Below are 23940 nucleotides of genomic sequence, written 5' to 3'. Positions count from 1 at the left end.
ATGATGGTTGGAATATATCTTCAAGAGTTATAACATTGGTCTTTATATGACCCGTAAGGTGATGTCATGCCTAGCACACCTGGCCGGAGGCTCTATTGTTATAGTTTCCCTTTTAGCAAGCTTAGCGAATCTTCCATGAGGAAATCGTAAGACTTATTTTATAAGTTGTTCCTGATGGACCCTTTGTGTATCCAAAGTCTGATCTTTACCCATTGACCATGTCAATGCTATCTCGAAGCATGTCGATGGTACTCCAACTCTTCAATAAGTACATTTGAAGCACAATGCCAAGTTTTCTTTGTCATTTATCCTAACACCGTTGTACGGGTAGTGTCATGAAATTTCTATCCCCTTACCTAAATGGTTTTCTACTTTCTATCCTATCATGGATATCATGCTTTGCTTATCCTTGGGAAGGATATACCCCTGAAATATGTGTTTAAACACATTTTCCTTTCCATTGTTCGGATTAAATCTGATAACCACATTTTCCTTCCCATTGGTTTGTTTAAACCCTTATTGTGATTTGTATGATATAAGCAGTAATATTCCCTGCTTATGTAAACACCTCGGTGTACAACTCTGTCAGTAAGACCCTGTTACTATTGTTGATGACATTCCGGTAACCACCGATGGACGAGAACTTTGCCTATTGGCCCGCCTCGTTTCAACGAGCAGGAAAATGGTTCTCTTTGTCCCTCGCCCTTGGTACCAACGTTGTTGCCAACATGACAGGCTATCCTCTGACATGACTTGCTATCATGACCGATGTGAATGCCCTTCCCACTTTTAACCACATGTTGGGCCCATAACCCACAGTTCCACAGGATCGAAACCTGACTCCTCTACATCCCTGTGCCAAAGTTATTCCTCGCACTTGGCTTGGCTTCGTATGTAATTCACGAGCCACCTTCCTAGAGATCTACTATAAAATCAAACGCAATGTTTATTTCGTTGCTCTAAACCCCCTTCACACTCTACTTCAGGCATCAAACGATTGTTTGCCCGTTTGGAACTTTCGCACCCTCTTATAATGCTTTCGATGTGTTTCATGTCATCAACTCGAGAGTTACTTTATGCTTCTTCCCCGAATTAACCATCTGATGCTCAATCTTGTTAAAAAGTGGTCCTTATAGAGTTTCCCCTCTCTCGTAAGTACCATGAAGATCCTGAAGGAAGGACGACAACTTCATCATGAAATCAAGACATCAACGATATGGATCAACTTCTTCGAGACGAGCAGCCAAGAATGACAAGATCCGTTAGAGTTTCGTAACCACAACTCTTCCCCTTACACCACCTCTTAAATCTCGGGACGAGAATTCTTGTAGTGGAGGAGAATTGTGACGCCCGGATAATTAAGCTACAGTGACCCTCTACTAATGTTGCCACGTCACCACGATTACTATTGATAATCTCGCGATGATTCAAAACCCGTTCAAATTTCAAATCTAAATAACAAGTCAAATTATAAATTCATCAAACTGAGATTTAAAAATGTTCAAAAGGTAGTAGATATTCACTAAATAATTATAGAGCATCAATCATCATATTGTAAATAACTATCTGCCTCTAGTTTAATTAAAACGGGAACCAACTGTAATTAAATTAACCATTTACGGTTGAACAAATATTTATACAATTCAAAAATATTTGAACCCTTTTTTTTGCAACCTAATAATATTGCTTAGCATTTAAATCTGAAGTTTCATACTAGACAAAACTCGTTTGGTAGCAAAATAGTATAAACAGTAGCTAAGTGTATAACAACAAAAAAGAAGATTAAAATTGAAGTTGCCCTGTGCAATTTGGCCCACTATGATCAAAAGCTAGCCAGCCTACTATGCCTTATGGGCACTACACACACAGGACCTGGCCCAGCCCAAGTCGTTGGTCGTCCCCAACCTCTCGAGTCGTGGACGCTGCTCGGCCGTCCAGTGCATGGATGCCGCACTGTCGGCCATCCCGCGGTCGCAGAGATGGATAAGGACTCCCTGGACGCCTCTCTCTCCGCCAGGAACCCCAGCCATCCCCTGATCCCCTCACTCTCGTTTTCCTCCTTGTTTTCTTCTTCACCGAGCAGAGTCGTCGCCTCGCCTTCGTTGATCCCGCGACCACCGGCCTCCCCTTGCCGCGCCAAGATGTCTAGGAGCTCCGTCATCCTCGACTATGTTGCATCCGTACCAGGGAACCACGAGGACCACGCTACACCGACGGGATCGAGCGTCTTCCTCATCTACGGCCGTCACTGCCCCGCGCCCGATCTGCCTCACCGGAGCTTCTCCGCCTCGTCGGACACGTCCTCTGCCTCCCCCTGTGAGCGGCACCCCCATTCCCCTTGTTCCTCCCCTTCGTTCATCTCTCCGTTGCGCCGCCCCGTGCCATCCATGTTCCTTCTAGTGGCTGCGGTCATCGCGACCGCGCCCACCACCCAGCCCGCGTCCAGCCCGCGCCCCTGGTGTGCCCTGCAACCGCCCATGCGTGCGGCCTCTGCGCCCACGCCGCACCCCTCCTGTCCTCGCCGTCCTTGCATGCCGCCCGCGCCCGCATGCTGCTTGTACTGCTGTTGTTGCCGCTGCACGGCTACTGGTGCTTCCAGCCTGGTACTGCTCCCGCTAGCTGCTGCCAAGCACTTGCCGCTGCTACCCATCGTTGCTTGTGCGGCTATAGCTACTACTGCTGTTGGTTGAGGCCGCAGGCACGTAGGCCTCATGTGCGTGCCGTGGCCATGGCCTTGTGCCTTTGCTATGGCCGTGTGGTGGCCGGCCTATTAGTTTATTTTGGTTATATTAATTAGTGATTAAGTATAGCCAAATGACATGTGGACCCTGCTGCTAATTAAAGGTTAAAACAAATAAAAATATACCAGCCTATGACATGTAGGACCCACTTGTACTGTTCACATGTTGACCAGTCAAATGTTGGCTGGGTCAACCTAGCCACTCGACCCCACTTGTAAGCCACTGTAACTAAGCTGCTGTTGTGTGCACTTAGCAATTTTCTTTAAATAAAACAAATTAAAACAAATTCTGAAAATGCAATAAACTTCGATAATTCATATAAAATAAATCGTAACTCGGATGAAAATACTTTATACATGAAAGTTGATCAGAACGACGAGACGAATCCGAATACGCAGTCCGTTCGTCCGCCACACATCCCTAGCATAGCAACCGTGCAACAATCCCTCTCCGGTTCGTCTGTCCGAAGACGTCAAACACCGGGAATACTTTCCCGGATGTTTCCCCCCTTCGCCAGTAGCACCTACTACTACATTAGGTCACCTCTAGCATCGCGTAATGCCATGTTATACTTTGTGATGCATTGATTGCTCTGTTATTTATTATGTTCCCCCTTCGTTACTTCTTTCCGATAAACCCCAAGACTGCCGGCGACCCCCAGTTCGACTACGGTGTTGACGACCCCTCCTTCTTGTCAGAGCAACCAGGCAAGCCCCTCCCCCCCCCTTGATCACCAGATATCGCCTACTCTCCTCTATACTGCTTGCATTAGAGTAGTGTAGCATGTTACTGCTTTCCGTTAGTCCTATCCTGATGCATAGCCTGTCCTTGCTACTACTATTGTTACCTTTACCTGCAATCCTAATGCTTAGTATAGGATGCTAGTTTATCATCAGTGGCCCTACATTCTTGTCCGTCTGCCATGCTATACTATCGGGCCGTGATCACTCGGGAGGTGATCACGGGTATATGCTATATACTTTATACATGATACATGTGATGACTAAAAGACGGGTCGGCTCGTAGGAGTACCCGCGAGTGGATCTTTGTGGCGAAGCGACAGGGCAGGTTGAGACCACCTAGGAGAGAGGTGGGCCTGGCCCTGGTCGGTGTTCGTGGTTATTTCAAGATAACACGTTTAATGAGATCTTGGTATTTGATTTGAGTCTGGCCACTGGCCTATACGCACTAACCATCTACGCGCGGACAGTTATGGGCACTCGATGTCCTGGTATCAGCCGAAGCCTTCGTGACGTCAGCGACTGAGCGGCGCACGTCGGATTGGAACGTAAGCATGCTCTTGTATTAAGGGGACTAGTTCTGCTTCCGGCCTCCCTCGCAACATGCAGGTGTGCAATGGACGATGGGCCCAGACCCGTGCGCCATAGGATTTAGACCGGCGTGCTGACCTCTCTGTTATGCCTAGGTAGGGCTGCGACGTGTTGATCTTCCGAGGCCGGGCATGACCCAGGAAAGTGTGTCCGGCCAAATGGGATCGAGCGTGTTGGGTTATGTGGTGCACCCCTGCAGGGAAGTTAATCTATTCGAATAGCCGTGATCTTCGGTAACAGGACGACTTGGAGTTGTACCTTGACCTTATGACAACTAGAACATGATACTTAATAAAATACACCCTTCCAAGTGCCAGATACAACCGGTGATCGCTCTCTCACAGGGCGACGAGGGGAGGATCATCGGTTAGGGTTATGCTATGCGATGCTACTTGGTGAACTTACCATCTACTCTCTTCTACATGCTGCAAGATGGATGTGGCCAGAAGCGTAGTCTTCGACAGGACTAGCTATCCCCCTCTTATTCCGGCATTCTGCAGTTCAGTCCACATATGATACCCTTATTCCATTTGATACCAATGCATTAATATGTAGTGTAGCTCCTTGCTTGCGAGTACTTTGGATGAGTACTCACTGTTGCTTTGCTCCCCCTTTTCCCCCTTCCTATACCCGATTGCTGCGACCAGACATTGGAGCCCAGGAGCCAGACGCCACTGTCGATGACGACTACTACTACTCGGGAGGTGCTTACTACTACGTGCAGCCCGCTGTCGATGACCAGGAGTAGTTTACGAGGATCCCAGGCAGGAGGCCTGCGCCTCTTTCGATCTGTATCCCAGTTTGTGCTAGCCTTCTTAAGGCAAACTTGTTTAACTTATGTCTATACTCAGATATTGCTGCTTTCGCTGACTCGTCTATGATCGAGGTCTTGTATTCGAGTCCTCTGGCTTGTAATATGATGCTTGTATGACTTATTTTATTTGTAGAGTTGTGTTGTGATATCTTTCCGTGAGTCCCTGATCTTGATCGTACACGGTTGCGTGTATGATTAGTGTACGATTGAATCGGGGGCGTCACATCGATACTTAGAACAAAATATGAATCTATATGAATGCCTCCGACGGTGTACCGGGATGTGCAATGAATCATGAGTGACATATATGAAAGAATGATGAATGGTGGCTTTGCCACAAATACGATGTCAACTACATGATCATGCAAAGCAATATGACAATGATGAAGCGTGGCATAGTAAACGAAACGGTGGTAAGTTGCATGGCAATATATGAATGGCTATAGAAATTCCATAATAGGTAGGTATGGTGGCTGTTTTGAGGAAGGTATATGGTGGGTTTATGGTACCGGCGAAAGTTGCGTGGTACTAGAAAAGCTAGCAATGGTGGAAGGGTGAGAGTGCGTATAATCCATGGACTCAACATTAGTCATAAAGAACTCACATACTTATTGCAAAAATCTATTAGTTATCGAAACAAAGTATTACGTGCATGCTCCTAGGGGGTAGTGTAACGTCCTCGATGCGGCTATAGCTCCCACGTGTCGAGGCACGACTTAGAGGCATAACCGCATTGAAAGCAATGTCGCAAGTTAGGCAATCTTCACAACATCCCATGTAATATATATAATGAAAGGGGAGATACATAGTTGGCTTACACTCTCCACGTCAATCAAAGTACATAACTAGCATTACATCAATCAAACACTCATGGCCCGGCTACGGCGCCAAAATAAAAGATAACCCAACATGCGACACGGTCCCGATCACCCCAAGTGGGCACCACTACTGATCATCAGGGAAAGACACGTAGTAACGGCGTGAGTCCTCGTCGAACTCCCACTTGAGCTCAAGCGTGTCATCCGGAACGGAATCATCAGGCTCTGCATCTGGTTTGGAAGTAATCTGTGAGCCACAGGGACTCAGCAATCTCGCACCCTCGCGATCAAGACTATTTAAGCTTATAGGTAAGGCAAGGTAAATATGTGGAGCTGCAGCAAGCGACTAGCATATATGGTGGCTAACCTGTTCGCAAAAGAGAGCGAGAAGAGAGGGCAAAGCACGAATGAGTAACTAGAGAACATCCTGCGGCAAGCATTACTCCAACACCGTGTTCACTTCCCGGACTCCGCCGAGAAGAGACCATCACGGTAACTCACACAGTTGATTCATTTTAATTAAGTTAAGGTTCAAGTTGTCTACAAGCGGACATTAACAAATTCCCATCTGCCCATAACCGCGGGCACGGCTTTCGAAAGTTCAAATCCCTGCAGGGGAGTCCCAACTTAGCCCATGACAAGCTCTCACGGTCAATGAAGGAATAGACCTCCTCCCGAGACATTCCGATCAGACTCGGTATCCCGGTTCTACAAGACACTTCAACAAGTTAAAACAAATCCAGCAGCACCGCCCGAATGTGCCGACAAATCCCGATAGGAGCTGCACATATCTCGTTCTCAGGGCACACTCATATGAGACATCCTACGAGTAAAACCAACCCTCAAGTTGCCCCGAGGTGTCCCCGCAGTCTACTCGGTCGGACCAACACTCAAAGGAGCACTGGCCCGGGGGGGTTTAAATAAGATGACTGCCGGGCTCCGGAAACCCAAGAGAAAAAGAGGCTAGGTGGCAAATGGTAAAACCAAGGTTGGGCATTGCTGGAAAAGCTTTAATCAAGGCGAACTATCAAGGGGTTCCCATTATCACCCAACCACGTAAGGAACGCAAAATCCGGGAACATAACACCGATATGACGGAAACTAGGGCGGCAAGAGTGGAACAAAACACTAGGAGAGAGGCCGAGCCTTCCACCCTTTACCAAGTATATAGATGCATTAAGATAACAAGATAATATAATGATATCCCAACAAGTAAATAATGTTCCAACAAGGAACGGCCTCCAATCTTCACCTGCAACTAACAACGCTAAAAGAGGGGCTGAGCAAAGCGGTAACATAGCCAATCAACGGTTTGCTAGGACATGGTGGGTTAGAGGTTTGACATGGCAATTTGGGAGGCATGATAAGCAAGTGGTAGACATCGTAGCATAGGCATAGCAAAAGAGCGAGCATCTAGCAAAGCAAAGATAGTAGTGATTTCGAGGGTATGATCATCTTGCCTGCAAAGTTGTTAGAGTTGACTGGATCCTCGAAAGCAAACTCAACGGGCTCCTCGTTAGCGAACTCGTCTCCCGGCTCTACCCGAACAAGACAAACAAGCAACAAGGACACAATCAACCACGTGCAAACTCAAACAACATGATGCAAAGATGGTATGCTATGCGGGATGCAATATGTGATGCATATGCAAGATTTGACAAGGAATGCATGAACCTGGCCTCAACGTGGAAATCCAAGTGTGCCACTGGAAAAATGAGATGAAATCGCTTGAAAACGATATAAAGAACGCCAGAATCGGAGTTACGGTTTGGAAATGGCAAGCAATTCAAATATGACCACGTTCTGCGATTTACAGCAAGTAGCCAACTAGATGCAGCAAGATGAACATGCTACAGCACCCAAACATGACAACAAAATAAATGTCAGGGATCCACTCATGATGCTTAACAAAAGACTAGCACTAAACTACGGCCAATTCATCCATTAACAGGTTCAAACAAGCATGGAAAAAATGCATTTGGTAAGCAGATTTCAGACTTAGTGAAATTAACACTTGTCTGGAATTTCAGATCAGATAGCACTCTTAGGAGCATGAAAACTATATGCTACAGGACCTGAACATGGCAAAGTAAAGAATTTCATGGAGCTACTCAAAAAGCTTAGCAAAAGTCCCTTAGTGACCTTGAGCCAAAAGGGATCAGAAAATACATTTGCAAGCATGTGAACATGGCAAAAACATAATCAGTTCTCAGACTTGGTGAAAACTGGAGCATGCTGAAACAGATATCAAGTAGGCATGTTTACGAGCTCGATGCACTCACTACAGAGCATGTCATGACAAACTAAGCATACACCCATCAAGAATACACAAAATACAATCTAGACATGGCAAGAACAATAACATAGTATGCACGGATCGACTACAACATCCTCGGCAAAATTGCTAACAAGTAGACAATCTGCCCAGATTCACGAAATGACAAAAGTAGAGCTCGATTGACTCAAGCTAGGGTGCTCCATAATTGCAAACAAAGACATGGATGGATAGAGCACTACAAGATTAACAAAACATCCTTACTGATCATCCTCAAAAGAGGCACGGATCACTAGGAAACAACATGAACATATGGCATAATGAGATAAACAGGTCAAGGACTTAGTGGAAATGCTAAGTCCCTGAAAACAGCATTAACGAATGCACCACTTTGCAAGCTTGTGCTAGTCACCACACACATCACAAAAATACATGGGTTGCACCCCTGGATAGATGGCAAAACATATAACAAAACACATGTAGAGCTCAGGGGCATATCATGCACACAATAATCATGGCAAAAATGACAAATATCTAATTGGAGCAGCAGATCTGACAATTATCTCAAATAGCATTCTTCTAACAGCATTTCGGGCATGAAGATGAACTCAAATGAAAATGATGCAATGAGATGAAATGATGTGCTCTCCGAGACGAACATTTTGATATGCTATATGCCCAAAACGGAGCTACAGATGCAAAGTTACGATGCGATGAACACGAGCATTTGAATCTGGGAAACTCGGGGACTTAGAAGAATTTCAACCTCGCAAAAGTCAATCCGGGATGGAGAGAAGCGGGACGGCGCGGATCCGGGACGGAGGACGTCCTTTGGTTGGAGGGATGGGTGGATCTCGTCCACCCTCCTTGGATCCGACCGGAGCGGAGCTCCGGCGAGCTCGAACGCCGGCGAGGAGGAGCTCCGACGGCGGAGCTCGGCGAGCCCGGGCGGCGAGGCGCGGACCCCGATGGCGGCGCGGGGAGGCGCAGGCGACGGCGGCGGAGCCACGCGGCGGAGGCGGCGGCGCAACTCCGGCGGAAGCCGAGGCGGCGGCGAAGACGACTTCCGGCGACGGCGGGCGGCGCAACTCCGGCGCGAAGAGGCGGCGAGGAGGAAGAGGCGCTCGGGCGGCGGCGCGGGATCTGGCCCGGATCGGCCCCGCGCGGGCCGGATCTGGGCCGGCGGGCGGCGCGGTGAAGTGGGGTGCGGGGCGGACAGGTGTCAGGCGGCGATTGGCGGCGGGGATTTTTGTCCGGTGCGGATCCGGACATGTCCGGCGGCGCGCGAGGTGGAGAACTAGGGTTTCGGGAGGAAGGGGAAGGAGAAATTTCGGGGGGTCTTTATATAGGCATAGAGGGAGCTAGGAGTGTCCAAATGAGGTGCGGTTTTCGGCCACGCGATCGTGATCGAACGCTCTAGATGATGGAGAGGGTTTTGGTGGGTTTTGGGCCAAAATGGAGGGGTGTTGGGCTGCAACACACACGAGGCCTTTTCGGTCCCTTGGTTAACCTTTGGAGCATCAAACGAAGTCCAAATGGTACGAAACTTGATAGGCGGTCTACCGGTAGTAAACCAAGGCCGCTTGGCAAGTCTCGGTCCAATCCGTAAATGTTTAATCCCCACACACGAAAGAAAGGTATAAATGACCACCGGAGGAGAACGGAGTGCTGGAATGCAAAACGGACAACGGGGAAAATACTCGAATGCATGAGATGAAACACGTATGCAAATGCAATGCACATGATGACATGATATGAGATGCATGACAATGATAACAACACACGGAGACAAAAACCCGAACCCGAGAAAATAAAATAACTTAACGCCGGAAACGGCAAGAGTTGGAGTACATATTGGGAAAATCATATCCGGGGTGTTACAGGTAGATTGGTAGGAAAAGACCATCGCTCGTCCCCGACCGCCACTCATAAGGAAGACAATCAATAAATAAATCATGCTCCGACTTCATCACATAACGGTTCACCATACGTGCATGCTACGGGAATCACAAACTTCAACACAAGTATTTCTCAAATCCACAACTACTCAACTAGCATGACTCTAATATCACCATCTCCATATCTCAAAACAATCATCAAGTATCAAACTTCTCTTAGTATTCAATGCACTTTGTATGAAAGTTTTTATTATACCCATCTTGGATGCCCATCATATTATGACTAATTTCATAACCAAAGCAAACTACCATGCTGTTCTAAAGACTCTCAAAATAATATAAGTGAAGCACAAGAGTTCATCTATTTCTATAAAATAAAACTACCGCCGTGCTCTAAAAGGATATAAGTGAAGCACTAGAGCAAATGACAAACTACTCCGAAAGACATAAGTGAAGATCAATGAGTAGTCGAATAGTTATGCAACTATGTGGAGACTCTCTAACATTTAAGAATTTCAGATCTTGGTATTTTATTCAAACAGCAAGCAAAACAAAAGAAAATAAAATGACGCTCCAAGCAAAACACATATCATGTGATGAATAAAAATATAGCTCCAAGTAAAGATACCGATGAACGAAGACGAAAGAGGGGATGCCTTCCGGGGCATCCCCAAGCTTAGGCTCTTGGTTGTCCTTGAATATTAGCTTGGGGTTCCTTGGGCACCCCCAAGCTTAGGCTCTCGCCACTCCTTATTCCATAGTCCATCGAATCTTTACCCAAAACTTGAAAACTTCACAACACAAAACTTAACAGAAAACTCGTAAGCTCCGTTAGCGAAAGAAAACAAAACATCACTTCAAGGTACTGTAATGGACTCATTATTTATTTATATTGGTGTTAAACCTACTGTATTCCAACTTCTCTATGGTTTATAAACTCTTTTACTAGCCATAGATTCATCAAAATAAGCAAACAACACATGAAAAACAGAATCTGTCAAAAACAGAACAGTCTGAAGTAATCTGTAACTAACGCAAACTTCTGGAACCCCAAAAATCTTGAGAAATTAGGAAGTCCTAGGAAATTTGTTTATTAATCTACTGCAAGTGGAATTGGTATTTTATCGCTCTCTGGTAAAAAATGAAAATTATTCTTGTGAGCGCATACTTTCTGTTTTTTACAGCAAGGTCAAATAACAATCACCCAAGAAGATCCTAAAGGCTTTACTTGGCACAAACACTAATTAAAACATAAAAACACAATCATAACAGAGGATAGATGAATAATTTATTACTAAACAGGAACAAAAATCAAGGAGCTAAAATAAAATTGGGTTGCCTCCCAACAAGCGCTATCGTTTAACGCCCCTAGCTAGGCATGATGATTTCAATGATGCTCATATAAAAGATAAGAATTGCAACATAAAGAGAGCATCATGAAGAATATGACTAGCACATTTAAGTCTAACCCACTTCCTATGCATAGGGATTTTGTGAGCAAACAACTTATGGGAACAATAATCAACTAGCGTTGGAGGGCAAATCAAGCATAACTTCAAAACTTTAAGCACATAGAGAGGAAACTTGATATTATTGCAATTCCTACAAGCATATGTTCCTCCCTCATAATAATTTTCAGTAGCATCATGAATGAATTCAACAATATAACCATCACATAAAGCATTGCTTCATGATCTACAAGCATAGAAAATTTACTACTCTCCACATAATCAAAATTCTTCTCAATCAGAATAGTGGGAGTATCATAAGAGACTCGAATACTATAAATTGTTTCCACTTTAAAAGAGTAGTGTTCAGAAAAAGGGTAATCATAATCATGACAAGTTTTATAAATATAATCATCACTACTCTTTATAGCATAAGTGTCATTGCAATAATCATCATAAATAGGAGGCATGCCATCATCATAATAAATTTGCTCATCAAAACTTGGGAGGCTAAAAATATCATCTTCATTAAACATAGCATCCCCAAGCTTAGGACAAACATTAATTGCAGCAAATATATTCTCAAACATGTCATTCTCATCAAACAAAGCATCCCCAAGCTTGGGCCTTTTCATATCATAAGCATAATCACTCTCATCATTAATAGTATGGATAGCACCAATAGTATAGCAATTATCATCATCACAATGAGTAATAGAAGCAACATCATTTGGGAGGAATACCTTATTACCTTTGCTTCTCCGTCTTTTCTTTTTCTTCTTCACATCATGTGTGGGTTTAATCCTCTTTTTGGAGCTCGTTATTAATGAGATTGGTTGAATAGAAGGCTCCTCCTCGTTACCTGATTCATCATAAGAAATAATAGGAGAATATTGGGAAGTATCTTCTCTTTCATTAGTATTCTCTTCATCCTCTATTTGTTTTCTTTTCTTTATGTAATTGGCAATATAAGGATTTTCAATGCAATTCACCGCACAATACATATACATTTCCTCTAGATCAAAATTAAGAACCCTATGAAGGGAAAATTCTGGAATAACCTTAGATATATGTTTCATTTCTTCATAACCCAAGAGCAAACTATGTTCATTATGATGTGCAAGGGAAATCAAGTCATCACAATTTTTGGACACGATACGATCATGAAACAATTTGCATTGGGTACTGAAATGATCACGTTCATTGCAAAGTTCACAAGTAGGGCCAAGAAAGTTTAAATTTTCACCACAAACATCTAGCCTTTCTTGCAACCATTTAGTTTCCAAATACTTATGCCTCTTGCAAAATCTATCTTCCCTGTTTGGTATGTACTTGCAAACTCTATGCACTCCACAAAAATCGACATGCTTATAAGAGATATTTTCATCATGACTAGTGCAATCATCATTAGTACTATGGATATTCAAAGATTTCATACTAATAACATTACAATCATGCTCATCATTCAAAGATTTAGTGCCAAACATTCTATAGACTTCTTCTTCTAGCACTTGAGCACAATTTTCCTTTCCATCATTCTCACGAAAGATATTAAAAAGATGAAGCGTATGAGGCAAACTCAATTCCATTTTTTTTGTAATTTTATTTTATAAACTAAACTAGTGATAAAAAAAAGAAACAAAAAGATCTGATTGCAAGATCTAAAGATATACCTTCAAGCACTCATCTCCCCGGCAATGGCGCCAGAAAAGAGCTTGATGTCTACTACAGAACCTTCTTCTTATAGACGTTGTTGGGCCTCCAAGTGCAGAGGTTTGTAGGACCGTAGCAAATTTCCCTCAAGTGGATGACCTAAGGTTTATCAATCCGTGGGAGGCGTAGGATGAAGATGGTCTCTCTCAAACAACCCTGCAACCAAATAGCAAAGAGTCTCTTGTGTCCCCAACACACCCAATACAATGGAAAATTGTCTAGGTGCACTAGTTCGGCGAAGATATGGTGATACAAGTGCAATATGGATAGTAGATAATAGTTTTTGTAATTTGAAAATATAAAAACAGCAAGGTAACTAATGATAAAAGTGAGCACAAACAGTATTACAATGCGTTGAAACAAGGCCTAGGGTTCATACTTTCACTAGTGCAAGTTCTCTCAACAATAATAACATAATTGGATCATATAACCATCCCTCAACATGCAACAAAGAGTCACTCCAAAGTCACTGTCGGTGTCAAAACCGGCGGATCTCGGGTAGGGGGTCCCGAACTGTGCGTCTAGGCCGGATGGTAACAGGAGGCAAGGGACACGAAGTTTTACCCAGGTTCGGGCCCTCTCGATGGAGGTAAAACCCTACGTCTTGCTTGATTAATATTGATAATATGGGTAGTACAAGAGTAGATCTACCACGAGATCAGAGAGGCTAAACCCTAGAAGCTAGCCTATGGTATGATTGTTGTTGCGTATGTTGTCCTACGGACTAAAACCCTCCGGTTTATATAGACACCGGAGAGGGTTAGGGTTACACAAAGTCGGTTACAATGGTAGGAGATCTACATATCCGTATCGCCAAGCTTGCCTTCCACGCCAAGGAAAGTCCCTTCCAGACACGGGACGGAGTCTTCAATCTTGTATCTTCATAGTCCAGGAGTCCGGCTGAAGGTATAGTCCGGCCATCCGGACACCCCCTAATCCAGGACTCCCTCAGTAGCCCCCGAACCAGGCTTCAATGACGATGAGTCCGGCTCGCAGATTGTCTTCGGCATTGCAAGGCGGGTTCTCCTCCAAATTCCGTGTACCTGTTGAATAAAGTCCGGTTTCTTGCAGATGTTGCGCTCCTTGGCTTCTACGCCCAATAATGGCTGCTTCCCACGTGTCAAACGAATACGAAAAGTCTGAGTGTTTTTTACATTCACACCCCTAGCCGCGTAAACGAGCTGGCCTATTTAAGGGGACGAGGATTTAGATCCAAACCACATCTTCCCCCCTTCGCGAGTGTTCATCAGAGCGCATCCGACAAAGGTCCATTCCACCATGTCCAGCCGTCGCGACTCCTCCTCTCGCCCTTCCAGCTCTCAGCCTGGATATTGGGAGAGATGCTCCATCCCGCATAGCGAGCTAGTAATGCTCTAGACCAAGGGATTTCTCCCCCGGACCTATATGGTCCCAGTTCGAGCCGACCTTGCCATCTATAATGGTGGAGAGCAAGCGGAGAATGCCCCTAATCCCTCCAAAGGAGAGAGGGTGTGCCTCGTCCCTTATTTAATAAGGGGGCTCGAATTTCCAATCCATCCGTTTCTCCGGGGGCTCCTGGAGTTCTATGGCCTCCAGCTACATAATCTCACGCCTGCCTCCGTATTGCATATCGCGGGCTTCGTAGCCCTCTGCGAGCTGTTTTTGGGTATCGAGGCTCATTTCGGGCTATGGAAGAGGTTATTCTGCCTTGTGCCCCACTCTAAGGAGGGGTCAATGTATCAAGTGGGCGGAGCCGAAGTGTGGCGCATCGCCGGGACCGGATATCTGTCCGGAACCCCAAAGAAGGTGTCCGAAGACTGGCCCTCGGAATGGTTTTATATAGAAGACGTCCCGCTGCCGGATCCTGTCCGGATCGGCCTCCCCAAATTTGACAGTGCTCCCTTAAAGAAGCGCCTAAGCTGGCGTCCACGGAGCCCTCATAGGGAAAGTGACAGGGACATCATTTACCTGATGGGCCGAATAAGATTGTTAGCCCATTCCGGACTAACCATGATCGGGGTTATGGCTGAATGCATTATGCGGGGGGTGCAACCGCTTCAGTATAGAAGCCACCCCATGTGGGACTTCAACGGGGAGGACGACGCCACCCGCTACGGCCGTAAGGGGCCGGATTCAGCTGCCACTCTACTAAAGATCTTGTCCACTTTGTATAAGGGAGAAGAGGAGGAATTTCTCCGCGTCAACCCACAGGGTGGATTCTCTATGCATAATCCCCCAAGCTGGGTAAGCTGTCGTATTTACTCGCCCATCTGTTTTGTATTCCCATTGTTAAATATTCAGTCTGACGACTTCAACGCAGGAACTGCGCCGGGTTGTTAAGGAAATAAGCAGCCCTCCTCCACAACCCGAGGACCCAGGACGGTCCCTCGACCTGGCCTCTCAAGAGGATCCGGACATATCTGTGGAGCTGATTGATGGAGTGTTCCATCAATTGAGCAAGGACAATGCCTTCGTGGCCATTACGGCCGATTATCCAGGGCTAATCCCGGCCTCCCAGGTAACTGAGACCGAAGCCCCAGTACCTCGAATAGGTGCCCGCCCTCTCGTGTTTTCAGTTTCCTGATTGCAACCGAACTTTGCAGGGGAGGTTTTTAAAGCGGAAGGCTGAACCTGCAGCGACAAGCCAACGAGGGGCCGCAGGGCCCCGTGGGCAGAAAAGAAGTGCAGTCTGGACCAAGGCGTCAGCGCAAAGGTATGGCGCGCCCCCTTATCCCAGGTGTTATACCTTCGAGGCACATTGACACTCATGCTCTCTTCAGGACAAAGAGACCTCGCCGGATTATATCCGGAGAGGCTGCCAATCGCGCCTCCACCAGCCAGGCTCCAAAGCCTGGTCCGGAGGCGGAGGCGAACGCAAGGCGCGCGCCAGACGCTCCTCCGACGGAGGATGTGGACGGGTTGTCTGCCACCAACTCTGAGGTGGAGAGTGCCATGAACCACAGGCATCGCCGGACATTTCTTCGCAACGCTTGTTTCTCCCAAGGGGTGTTAGATGCCTTCAACTCGGGAGATGCGTACCTCCGTGCCGCTCAAAATGGTCTAGCCAGAGCTACGGAGCAATATGTAAAAGACATACGGGTAAGAAAATTTTGGTAATTATATATATATACCAGTAGCCCCGAGACTTGAAACAGTTAGAATAACTGATTTAAGGATCATTTGTACGCAGGTTCTTACAGAAAAGAATTCCCTACTGTCCAAGGAGCTGGAAGAGTGCAAAGCCCAACTTGAGGCCGCACTAGCCGCGGCAGGGGAGCCCAAGGAGACCCCCTCTGGTAATATACACTTCGAAAGATAAGTATTTTGCGAAGCACGGCATGGGTGCGAATCTGACAAATGAAATTGCAGATGGCGCCGGATTGAATCCGGAAAGGCAACACCTCCTACGCCAGCTAAAGGCTGATGAGAAGGTGCTGAAAAAGGTGAGGCGGGAGAGGAACGATCTCCAAGATGCCAACACCAAGCTAGGCGTCGAGTTGAAATATGTTCGTGCCCAGCTGTCAGACTCCGTGAAGGAGAATCAGCGGCTTCGGCGCGGCATATTTAGTAAGTGCTTGAACGAACCTTTGAAAGAAAGTTCGGTGGGGAAGTTGACTAACAGAGCAATGTCTGTAGGTGTGCTAACAGGTTGTCCTGCAGAGGAGATGCCCGGTTCTACGGGTGACCTTCTTCCCGAGCTCTCGCAACTGCTCGATCGAGTTCGGCAGGCGATGCAAGGCGTCGCCCAGGCCCTGTGGCCATCCGTCTCCATGCCCGAAGGTCTTGGAGAGCTTGCGGAGAAGCTAAAGGGAGCACGGCGGCGCTTCTGATTGTGGAAGATATCGGCCTGCCGTCGAGGCGCTAGGGAGGCCTGGGCCATGGTGAAGACGCGGTACGCAAAGGCTAACCCCAACCACATGGCCGAGGTCGGTCCTGTAGGGCCCAATGGGAAGGAGATCCCTGTAAGCTTAGTATACGGCCAAGTAGAGTTGGCCACAAAGTATTCCCAGCAGGACTGTAAATTAGACAGCCTGTTAGATGGTATTGAAGAGGAATACAATTAGTCAAAATGACTATGTAATTTAATTGACATTTATAATGCCTTCTAGCCGGATTGTAGATCATTTGTCATGGCCGACCTTTTCGCTTCAGCCTCGGAACCTGATGGTCCGATGTGTGTCCGAATTCCCATGCGGTTATATAAGAACCGGGGAATGCATGGAGACCAGGCATAGGGGTCATTAGTGCGTTAACAGACAAGTGCCTGACTAGTTATGTTATATTACATGGTTAGTAAGAAACATCTTCCAGGGAGAATAGTTCCGTTAGGGGTTCCTTTCCCTGGGAGGCATGCCCTAAGGTGCATGTCCATGCTGCGAAAAGAAACGCAGGAAAAACATCTGGGGGCGTATAGATAAAAATAAAAAAAAGATCATCTTTAGTTCACCGACCGAATATTCACTTAAGAATGCTAGCTTTCGGCTTCACCCAGTCTGAGGTACACGTCCGGCTGACCCGGCAGTAACAATCGCAGAGGTGCTCCCTTTACCACCTAGTCGAACAATCGGGAACATAGGGGTAAGCACAGGAGCCAGGCAACCCAGCTTGGCCAAAACTTAAGTCATATCGATGCATATAATGGTGAATAAAAGGTACATGCGGAAGTGTGACACATGTGTTGGGCATGAAGCCCGTATGAATAAGCTTCTGTTTAAATAAGCCCCCAGGTTTAATGAGCATGGATAGCGCGTCACTTTATGAGCCTTTAAAGGCTATAAGAGAGAGAGAGAGAGAGAAGAAGAGAAATGTAAGACAGAAAATATATAAAAATGGACAGAGGAAGGAGACGAACACAGAGTCCGGCGCTAGGCGTAGAATCTTCGGAGACGGGCTGCGTTCCATGGGTTCGGCTCGAGTCGGTTATCCGATGCATCCCGCAGGCGGTATGCTCCACCAGTCAGGACTTGGTCAATTATGAAGGGACCTTCCCACTTGGGCTTGAGTTTGTCCTTTTTCTTGTCCGGTAGTCGTAGAACTAATTCACCAACGTTGTAATTTTTGGCCCGTACTTCTCTGCTTTGGTATCTTCGAGCCTGTTGTTGATAGAATGCGGAACGGGCTTTTGCCACATCACGCTCCTCCTCCAATGCATCCAAGCTGTCCTGCCGATCGAGCTCGGCTTCTCTTTCTTCGTACATGCGCACTCGAGGTGAGTCATGAATTATGTCGCAAGGCAAAACTGCCTCTGCGCCATACACCATAAAGAATGGTGTGTATCCGGTGGTGCGATTCGGCGTGGTCCGCAGCCCCCAGAGTACGGAGTCGAGCTCCTCTACCCAGTGCGTGTTAGATTCCTTGAGGGACCGCACTAATCTGGGTTTGATGCCGCTCATGATAAGACCATTTGCACGTTCGACCTGGCCGTTAGTTTGTGGGTGATAGACGGAAGCATAATCGAGCTTGATGCCCATGTTTTTGCACCAGAGTTTTACCTCGTCGGCCGTGAAGTTCGTGCCGTTATCAGTGATGATGCTGTGGGGGACGCCGTAACAGTGTACAACCCCAGATATAAAGTCTATCACCGGTCCGGATTCGGCCGTCTTAACAGGCTTGGCTTCTATCCATTTGGTGAACTTATCCACCATGACCAGTAAGTATTTTTGCTTGTGGGTTCCGCCTTTAAGGGGTCCAACCATGTCAAGCCCCCAGACCGCGAAGGGCCAAGTAATGGGGATAGTTTGGAGGGCGGTGGGTGGCATATGGCTTTGGTTTGCAAAAAGCTGGCAACCGGTGCATCGCTGGACTAAGTACTGAGCGTCTGCCCGGGCCGTCGGCCAATAAAAGCCTGTACGGAAGGCCTTGCTTACAAGGGACCGAGCTGCAGCGTGATGACCGCCGAGTCCAGCATGAATTTCAGCCAGGAGATTCCGCCCCTCCTCTTGGGAGATGCACCTTTGAAGGACTCCGGTAGTGCTTTTCTTATAAAGCTCTCCCTCGTGGACTCTGTAGGCTTTGGATCGCCGCACTATGCAGCGTGCCTCATTTTGGTCCTCGGGGAGTTCCTGCCTAGTAAGGTAGGCGAGGAATGGTTCTGTCCACGGGGCGATGACGGCCATTATTACGTGGGCTGAAGGTGTTATTTCATTGGCAGAGCCTCCGATTGTGTCAGAATGTTTGGTGTCGGGCAGTGCGGTTGGGTTCGGGCTGTTATTGTCTGGCTCCCCTTCCCATACTATGCATGGCTTGAACAGCCTTTCCAAGAAGATGTTGGGGGGACTACATCGCGTTTTGCGCCGATGCGTGCCAGGACATCTGCCGCCTGATTATTTTCCGGGGCTATATGGTGAAATTCAAGCCCCTCGAACCGAGCTGACATTTTTAGGACGGCGTTGCGGTAAGCTGCCATTTTTGGATCCTTAGCATCGAAGTCTCCATTTATTTGGGATATTGCGAGGTTTGAGTCCCCGCGCACCTCTAGGTGTTGAATGCCCATGGATACTGCCATCCGGAGACCATGTAAAAGGGCCTCATATTCGGCTGCATTGTTGGAGTCCGTGTACATAATCTGGAGTACGTATTGAACTGTGTCTCCTGTGGGGGACGTCAAAACAACGCCAGCCCCCAGTCCGGCCAACATCTTGGAGCCGTCGAAATGCATGATCCAATTTGAATATGTGTCGTACTCTTTAGGGAGTTCGGCCTCCGTCCATTCTGCGATGAAGTCGGCCAAGACTTGCGACTTGATGGCTCGTCGTGGCTTATAAGTTATGTCGAACGGGAGGAGCTCAATGGCCCATTTTGCAATCCGGCCCGTTGCGTCATGGTTGTTTATAATATCGTTAAGTGGTACTTCCGAGGCTACTGGTTCCATGCCCTGTAGAGGGTTTTTGCTTTTTAGTGCTTGACCCGGGTGTCTGGTGATGATGCACCCTTTTATTTCAGACTGGGTTTGTATTCAGGGCCGGATTGTCCCAAAATTTTATTTCGGTTTTCCAGGCGCTTTCCATCGCACAGTACTTTCGTATAATGGACGCCAAGTCAGCGAAGCGTGTAATAACACGGTGACTTATGGCATTGAGTATTCCCTTGTCCGTGCAATTATTGCAGAAGATTGAGATTGCGTCTTCCTCGCGGCAGTCCCTTAGCCTGTTCTTAACCAGGAGGAATCTGGCCCAGTAATGATGTACTGTTTCATCGGGTTATTGCCTGATTTTGGATAGATCGCTTATGTTGGGGTGGGTGGGTGGAATTAAATCCGAAGCCTCACCCCATCTGAGGCTCAGAGGCCTAGGAATTTCCGAACTCGAAAATTTGGATTCCTGGATGTTGTCCAATGAATCCAGCCCGTCGCCTGACTCTAAGTTCAGGTCTTGAGTGATATCCTCCCCTCCGCGGGTATCCGGCTTGGAGGGATCGGGAATCCGGATGTGGCGAGTCCTTAAGATAGATGAAGGGTCGCCGCACTGTCCCTCTACCACGACCACGTGATGGGTGACTTCGGGAGAGTTAATCTCTCTCAGATCGGGTTTAGGCCCAATCTGGTCATAATCCATAGTGACTCCCAGGGCGGCGAAGCGATCCAAGAGCTCGTTTATGGAGGAGAGCTCCATTGGATCTAACTTCTCGGCGAGTTCCAAGCTGACATGAAGATTGTTTTCGATGGCTCGAGAGGTCATCGTCGGCGCAGAAGCTGAACAAGCGGTCATAAGAAAACCACCTAGCCGGAGAGTTTGGCCGACAACCAAAGCTCCCTTAGCAATGGTGCCATCTTTAAAGACGGGGCGAGGCATCCTTCCTGATGGCGACGACACAGAGGAACTCTCAATTAAAGCACCAATGTCGGTGTCAAAACCGGCAGATCTCGGGTAGGGGGTCCCGAACTGTGCGTCTAGGCTGGATGGTAACAGGAGGCAAGGGACACGAAGTTTTACCCAGGTTCGGGCCCTCTCGATGGAGGTAAAACCCTACGTCCTGCTTGATTAATATTGATGATATGGGTAGTACAAGAGTAGATCTACCACGAGATCGGAGAGGCTAAACCCTAGAAGCTAGCTTATGGTATGATTGTTGTTGCGTATGTTTTCCTACGGACTAAAACCCTCCGGTTTATATAGACACCGGAGTGTTGGAAATATGCCCTAGAGGCAATAATAAAAGCATTATTATTATATTTCCTTATTCATGATAATTGTCTTTATTCATGCTATAATTGTGTTATCCGGAAATCGTAATACATGTGTGAATAACAGACACCAACATGTCCCTAGTAAGCCTCTAGTTGACTAGCTCGTTGATCAACAGATAGTCATGGTTTCCTGACTATGGACATTGGATGTCATTGATAACGAGATCACATCATTAGGAGAATGATGTGATGGACAAGACCCAATCCTAAACATAGCACAAGATCGTATAGTTCGTTTGCTAGAGTTTTTCCAATATCAAGTATCTTTTCCTTAGACCATGAGATCGTGTAACTCCCGGATACTGTAGGAGTGCTTTGGGTATACCAAACGTCACAACGTAACTGGGTGACTATAAAGGTAGACTGCGGGTATCTCCGAAAGTGTTTGTTGGGTTGACATGGATCAAGACTGGGATTTGTCACTCCGTATGACGGAGAGGTATCACTGGGCCCACTCGGTAATGCATCATCATAATGAGCTCAAAGTGACCAAGTGTCTGGTCACGGGATCATGCATTACGGTACGAGTAAAGTGACTTGCCGGTAACGAGATTGAACGAGGTATTGGGATACCGACGATCGCATCTCGGGCAAGTAACATATCGATTGACAAAGGGAATTGCATACGGGGTTGATTGAGTCCTCGACATCGTGGTTCATCCGATGAGATCATCGTGGAGCATGTGGGAGCCAACATGGGTATCCAGATCCCGCTATTGGTTATTGACCGGAGAGTCGTCTCGGTCATGTCTGCTTGTCTCCCGAACCCGTAGAGTCTACACACTTAAGGTTCGGTGACGCTAGGGTTGTGAAGATATGTATATGCAGTAACCCGAATGTTGTTCGGAGTCCTGGATGAGATCCTGGACGTCACGAGGAGTTCCGGAATGGTCCGGAGGTAAAGAATTATATATAGAAAGTGCTGTTTCGGCCATCGGGACAAGTTTCGGGGTCACCGGTATTGTACCGGGACCACCGGAAGGGTCCCGGGGTCCACCGGGTGGGGCCACCTATCCCGGGGGGCCCCATGGGCTGAAGTGGGAGGGAACCCAGCCCAAAGTGGGCTGGGGCGCCACTCCCCTAGGGCCCATGCGGCTAGGGTTGAGGGGAAACCCTAAAGGGGGCGCCCCCTTGCTTGGGGGGCAAGCCCCCCACCCTTGGCCGCCGCCCCCCCTAGGAGATTCCATCTCCTAGGGTCGGCGCCCCCCTTAGCACCCCTATATATAGTGGGGGAGAGGAGGGACTCCATACACCAGCCCCTGGCGCCTCCCTCTCTCCCCGTTACGTCTCTCTCTCGTAGTATAGGCGAAGCCCTGCTACTGTGACGCCCTGCATCCACCACCACGCCGTCGTGCTGCTGGATCTTCATCAACCTCTCCTTCCCCCTTGCTGGATCAAGAAGGAGGAGACGTCTCCCGTCCCGTACGTGTGTTGAACGCGGAGGTGCCGTCCGTTCGGCGCTTGGTCATCGGTGATTTGGATCATGTCGTGTTCGACTACATCATCACCGTTCTTTGAACACTTCCGCACGCGATCTACAAAGGTATGTAGATGCATCCGATGACTCGTTGCTAGATGAACTCCTAGATGGATCTTGGTGAAACGAGTAGGAAAATTTTTGTTTTCTGCAACGTTCCCCAACAGTGGCATCATGAGCTAGGTCTATGCGTAGTTCTTCTTGCGCGAGTAGAACACAATTTGTTGTGGGCGTAGATTTGTCAACTTTCTTGCCGCTACTAGTCTTTTCTTGCTTCAGCGGCATTGTGAGATGAAGCGGCCCGGACCAACCTTACACGTACGCTTACGTGAGACCGGTTCCACCGACTAACATGCACTAGTTGCATAAGGTGGCCGGCGGGTGTCTGTCTCTCCCACTTTAGTTGGAGCGGATTCGATGAACAGGGTCCTTATGAAGGGTAAATAGAAGTTGACAAATCACGTTGTGGCTTTAACGTAGGTAAGAAGTCGTTCTTGCTAGAACCCTAAATTCAGCCACGTAAAAACTTGCAACATCAATTAGAGGACGTCTAACTTGTTTTTTGCAGCAAGTGGTTTGTGATATGATATGGCCAAAGTTGTGATGAATGATGAATGATCTATATGTGATGTATGAGATGTTCATGCTATTGTAATAGAAATCACGACTTGCATGTCGATGAGTATGACAACCGGCAGGAGCCATAGGAGTTGTCTTTATTCTTTTATATGACCTGCGTGTCATTGAGAAACGCCATGTAAATTACTTTACTTTATTGCTAAACGCGTTAGCCATAGTAGTAGAAGTAATAGTTGGCGAGCAACTTCATGGAGACACGATGATGGAGATCATGATGATGGAGATCATGGTGTCAAGCCGGTGACAAGATGATCATGGAGCCCCAAGATGGAGATCAAAGGAGCTATGTGATATTGGCCATATCATGTCACGTTTATTATTTGATTGCATGTGATGTTTATCATGTTTTGCATCTTGTTTACTTAGAACGACGGTAGTAAATAAGATGATCCCTCATAATAATTTCAAGAAGTGTTCCCCCTAACTGTGCACCGTTGCGACAATTCGTTGTTTCAAAACACCACGTGATGATCGGGTGTTTTATTCAGACATTCACATACAACGGGTGTAAGACAGATTTACACATGCAAACACTTAGGTTGACTTGACGAGCCTAGCATGTACAGACACGGCCTCGGAACACAGAAGACCGAAAGGTCGAGCATGAGTCGTATAGAGGATA

At 47.1% G+C, this 23940-nt stretch overlaps 1 long non-coding RNA gene across 1 annotated transcript; it reads left to right on the top strand.

Moving 5' to 3' along the window:
- Positions 1 to 1949: 1949 nt before the first annotated feature.
- Positions 1950 to 5036, top strand: LOC147976165 (uncharacterized). The gene is made up of 3 exons (XR_015602123.1): positions 1950 to 2316; positions 3385 to 3448; positions 4720 to 5036. It is a non-coding gene; the product is annotated as an uncharacterized LOC147976165 (long non-coding RNA).
- Positions 5037 to 23940: the final 18904 nt, after the last annotated feature.

This window comes from Triticum urartu, chromosome 4A (assembly GCF_056163025.1).
Source record: "Triticum urartu cultivar PI428250 chromosome 4A, HENAU_Tu73, whole genome shotgun sequence".
NCBI lineage: Eukaryota > Viridiplantae > Streptophyta > Magnoliopsida > Poales > Poaceae > Triticum > Triticum urartu.
The sequence above is the reverse complement of the archived record's forward strand: the minus strand, read 5'-3'. Positions and strand labels throughout refer to the sequence as shown.